This window comes from Xenopus laevis, chromosome 9_10L, assembly GCF_017654675.1.
Source record: "Xenopus laevis strain J_2021 chromosome 9_10L, Xenopus_laevis_v10.1, whole genome shotgun sequence".
Classification (NCBI taxonomy): Eukaryota; Metazoa; Chordata; class Amphibia; order Anura; family Pipidae; genus Xenopus; species Xenopus laevis.
This window is the reverse complement of record NC_054387.1, coordinates 120,086,444-120,092,443: the sequence shown is the minus strand read 5'-3', so window position 1 is coordinate 120,092,443 and position 6,000 is coordinate 120,086,444.

Genomic DNA, 6,000 nt, shown 5'->3' with positions numbered 1-6,000 from the left:
CCCATTGTGGCCAGAAGCGAATGAGGCCCGTATAATTCTCCTCCCTAAAAAAGATAGAGACCCCACTAACCCACAATCTTATCGACCTATCTCCCTCTTAAATCAAGACTTAAAACTACTCTCAAAAATAATGGCAGATAGATTACAACTAATATTACCTAGAATCTTGTCTCCAATCCAACTAGGCTTCACAAAAGGCAGACATTCTGTGAAAGCCACTCGCCAAATTCTGGCATCTATATATATACATAACATGGAGAAACGTAAACACGGAATATTAGTAAATCTAGATGCAGAAAAAGCATTTGATCGGATATACCATGCCCACCTTCTTAGACTACTTAAATTTCAACACTTCGGTCATCAATTATTAAAACTATTCCGTAACCTATACACCTCCCCGTCAGCCTTTCTCACAGTGAATAACATAAACTCTGATAGATTCCCCATACGTAAAGGGACCAGACAAGGTTGTCCCCTATCCCCTCTCTTTTTCAACATAGCGCTGGACCCATTGCTTAGTCACTTAGCTCAAAACCACAAATATCAAGGTCTTACTATTGGACAAACACATCATAAAATAATAGCATTCGCAGATGATATTTTCGTATTTATAAATAAACCGAACCAAGATATTCCTGTCGTCATGGAAACTATTAATAGATATGCCACTTTCTCTGGTCTAAAAATAAACTATGATAAATCAGAAGCCATCAAACTAAAACATACCATACCCACAGACTGGACACAAGACATCCCCTTCAAAAAAGCACAACACCACATCACCTATCTAGGCATCAAATTTACGAACCACCATACGGACACTTACAAACTAAACATAAGTCAAACCATATCTGACATCCAGAATGACCTAATAAATTGGAAAACACTGAGTCTCTCTTTTTTGGGAAGGGCATACCTTATTAAAATGGTATACTTTCCTAAGCTTTTATACAAAATCCAGATGTTTCCTTATTACTTACAACAATCAGATCAAAAGCTAATAAACAAACTATTCAGAAAGTTTATTTGGGGGGGGGAAAAGACCAAGGATAGCCTTACTCAAACTTCAACATCCTAAAATAAATGGAGGCGTAAACTTCCCAAATGTGAGAGACTATAATGAAGCATCTTTGCTACGTCACATTGGAGACTGGATCTATGATACAGACACATATAGCAATACACACTTAGATTCTAAAATCATGGGAACTACATACCTGAACTCTCTGATTCACATCTCACCTCTGGAACTCACACAAACACAAAAAAACAATCCTTTATTTATAAACACATACAAAGCTTGGAGAAATGTTCGCCACAGATGGAAAGCCACGAAATCTCTTTCATTATATTTGCCATGGACTGATAATAAAAATTTCCCAAGTGGCTTACTAACAAATGTCTTTAACAACTGGCGCAAAGAAGGCATTTACTGTGTCAGAGACATATTAACCAAAAACTTAACTGTAATGACACACCCAGAAGCCTCCGCCAAGTTCCCTTCCCTCCGTGGCCAATATTTCTATTACCTTCAAGCGTCTCACTATGCAAGAGATGTCCTCCACAGGATGACAGACCAAGATATGTCTAATCCTCTAAATCATATATGGAAAGGATCTAATACCATACACTCTACATCCTCTATCCACAAGCTCATTAGGGTGACCCCAGATCCCTTGTTAAATGATACACCCTTTGGGAAATGGTCAGAAGCTATATCGACTATCACCGCAACAGATGTTGTTAAACTTCATTCTCACTCAATGAGAACAATACCGTCTAGCCAATACCAGATCATGGCCCTACAAATACTACACCAATCCTACCTGACCCCCCTAAAGAGATACAAAATGGGCATATTACCAAACCCAGCATGTCTGAGATGCTCTGGAACAGATGCCACACTACTGCATATGGTCTTGCCCAGTTATCAATACACTTTGGTTAGACGTATACAAATACTGGCAATCATTAACCAAGCAAACTTTTGAACCAAATATAGAATGGGCCCTATTTAGCAAAGTCAGGGGGACACAACAAATATCTAAAGCCAATAGAGCATTAGCAGAAAGATTAGCTGCAGCAACAAGAAAAGCTATACTACAAGAATGGCTTTCTCCCACCTCACCATCTATAAACTTGATTAAGAATAAGCTACATTTCCTATTTCATATGGACTGGCTGGAAGCTTCCATAAATAAAAATACCCATACTGATAAGTTTTTCAACACCTGGACCTCCTACATCTTAAGCCTTTCGTCTGACATTAGACAATTTACAATCTCTACTTTTCGATACACCCCGTGGTATGACTTAGAATGCCTACGTGGCACCAACCCGTTAGTCTTAGCAACAATGACTCCTGCATAACAAGATCGCAGCTGCCTCCCAGGACTCCTCAACGCTGGGGCGACTATGGATATCCCACGCTCAATACATCGAGCGAAAAAAAAAAAAGGGGCATGTTTAACTTTAAATAATCTTATTGTTCGTTTTGTTTTGATTAGTTAATAAAAAAAAAAAAAAAAAAAGGGAATATCCGGCACCTATTCTTTTAGATGTAGTGGTGGCTATAGAGATGTGACCGCCGCCACTTCATCCTAAAACATCTTACAGCTCAACATGCTTTCAATACGCTTAAAGAAATGACAATGTGCACTTTCTTGTATGAATCAACACTTTATTGGACAAATGTCTATATGCAACATTGAATGACAAGACTGTATTGTTACAAAAGTGAAATAACTTGTTTGTTTATGCTGGGTTTCCAATAAAAAAAAACAATGTTTAAAAAAAAAAAAATTGATGAGGGGGTTATTCGTAGCACTTTTGCAATGTACATTAATTATTTATTTTGTTTTAATTCCAAGATATTAAGGGATGCATTTACTGTTAATATGAATGGATTTTGTTCCAACAGCGCCACCTGCTGGTCATTTTCCCACCAGTCTGACCACCAAGTAGTCAAGGAAGTTGTCAGGAGAAAGAAAGAGGCTGCTCTGATGTTCTTCTGCTTAGGAAAAAAATTAGAAACTTTTCTCAAATCTTTCCTAAGCAGAAGAACATCAGAGCAGCCTCTTTCTTTCTCCTGACAACTTCCTTGACTACTTGGTGGTCAGACTGGTGGGAAACTGACCAGCAGGTGGCGCTGTTGTAACAAAATTCATTCATATTAACAGTACATCTATCTTTTAATATCTTGGAATTAAAACAAAATAACAAATGTATATTGCAACGGTGCTTAGAATAGCACCCTCATTAATTTTACATTCACTTATTTTTAAAGTTTACTTATCCTAGTCTGTGAAGAAGGCATTCAAGCAAGAATTTGATTGTACTGTGTCCATACGACAATAAAACTTTAAATCTGAATTTGCTTTATCGTCTCTATGAAGCTCATTGAGCAGTGTGTGAGCACAATCATCTGCATGTAACATGTTGTGTCAATCGATTGCCCGACTGCTACTACAAGAAGTACCTTTTCAATGTTCAACAACTTTCATTTCATGGTTAAGAACCCTTTACCTTTCTTTTTCTGTTGCTGAACCACAATACAGTAAATTTTTGTTTTGCTGTAGAATTGTCCGAACAGTGACATTATCCATATTTATCAGGTATGTGTCACAATCACATCAATAAGGTATTAGACCCTATGGGGAAAATTTACTAAAGGGTGAAGTGACAAACACTGGTGAAAATTCGCCAGCGCAAGGTCATTTGAGTACTCCACAGATTTACTAATGGTCGCTGGTGTAACTTCGCTAGCGAAGGAGATAGAATGTAGCGCTACTTCGCTCCCTAACACCTGACGAATTTGCACTCCGGCGAATGGACGTAACTACGAAAATTCACTAAGATGCGGATTTTACTGAACGTTACCTCTTGCGCCAGACTTGCCTTCAACACCTCAGACCAGGCGAAGTGCAATATAGTAGATAAGAGTTCCTCAAAATTTAGTCCCAAAAAACGCTGGCATCTTTTCCTTTTTTCAGGGTGAGAGGCTGCAAAAGAGCGTACATTTTTTTGGGGTAACCGGCTTCCCCCCTACATTTCCTAACATATGGCACATAAACTATACACTGGGCTCATGTGTAGGGCAATATAACAACTTTATTTTATTTTATTAAGGTTTCCCGGGCTTGTGTAGTGTAATGTATTTGCTGCAACATATACCTCCATTCAACGTTAAATCCGCGCCGTATGCAAATTAGCCAGCGCTAGAGCAACTTGGCTTCGCTTGGCACAGTAACGCTAGCGCAACTTCGCCAGCATTCGGCGCCCTGGACGGAACTTCAGATTTTAGTGAATTAACATTGTCCTGGCGAATCTACACCTGGCAAAGTGTTGTGCTATGAGCGAAGTTGTCGCTGGCGAATTTTCGGAGGTTAGTAAATTTGCCCCCAAATCTGCTCCCCTTCCTCTCCACAGTCCCCTCTCCTGTCCCTATTGTCTCAGCAGTTGACATTGGACCTGGAGTGGTCTGGATAGACTGAGAACAAAGGAACCTATTTCCCTGGCCTCCAGGTCTAACATTAACTCCTGTGGCAGCGGAGGCAGAATCAGTGGCACAGATCAGCGAGGAGGCACAAATGATCGTATCACTTTAAATTATCGACCTGGAAAAAATGAATATTTCAGATATAGAAAGATGAAAGTGATACATGTGATATGCAGAAAACTTAACATGCTTTTGCCTGGAGCAAAGCATGTTTCCCCGTTATAAATTATTGATGGGAGGTCGGACTCCATTTCAAGTTTGCTAATTGGATCAATTCATCTGCTTGTTGTGCCACACACATATCAATATCTGCCTCATAAGCTTTACACAGAGACAGAGAACTGCAGACCCCTCCATCGGAACATTCCATTCTGTCCCTGCAGATATTCTATGCTCAGGGTCAGCTCGTCGCTTAGCCTTCCTGCCAGATTCTCTCATCGTTGTAAAGTACAACATTTTTGATAACAAAAAGAAATAAAGTGAATTCTAAAAGGCGTCGTACACGACCCACAGCATCGTCTGGAAATGGGGAATAAAAAGGAACCATGTTAAATAGTCTAGACCTTTTATATGCACTTGGACCGTTCGTTATTATTGTGAGCGATAGGAAGGAACTCACAGGCACTTGAACCTGAAGACACACAAGAATATTTCTGTTTTGTGCACGTACCGAGCTTTAAACAAAACCATAAGGGAAAATGGTTATAAAATATGTTTTAATGTATAAAGTATTCTTATTGAGTCTTCCATAAACCTCTCCTCCATAATTATTCCTCAACTTCCCAAAGTAGGTGGGCACTAGTGATGGGCGAATAAATTCGCCTGTTACAAATTCACGGCGAATTTCTGCATTTCGCCACCGGTGAATAAATTTGCTAACCTCCCACGAAAATTTGCCAGTGAAAATTCGCCTGCATCAAAATTTTTTGGATGCACGTCCGAAAAGTTGCGCGACAACACCATACGGACGCCCATTGACTTTACCACCAGCTGCAAAATTGGACGCAGATGTCTATTTCGATCCTCACGCTTTTTTTCACCGCAAAATATGAGAATTTTTCAGCGAAACAGAATGGGAGAGATTCACCCATCACTGGTGGGCACCTATCAAAACAGTTTTGTTACCTCAATCAGTGGCGCTGGCTAACACAATCCACAATCTGGATGGGAGGACATTTCTAAAAAAATAGCACCCTATTGAGTACTGTGTCCCCCTTACTGGTTTCCCTCTCCCAGTATGGGTAGTCTCCCAGTATGGTGGCACATGAGCCCCATGTGCCACCATCATTAAGCCGGCCAAGTATATAAAGATATAATTGTTTTCAGAAGTAATAATCATGGTTATATGATCAACTGTTAATTAGAAAGAACCAAAAAAATTAAAAATGGGTGGCCCTGTGCTCCACTAAAGAGATATAGTGATGGGCAAGTGACACCTACCTTAGTGTAGGAGCCACAGCTGGAAAGGGACTCAGGTTCTACCTATGACTGAGAATTTT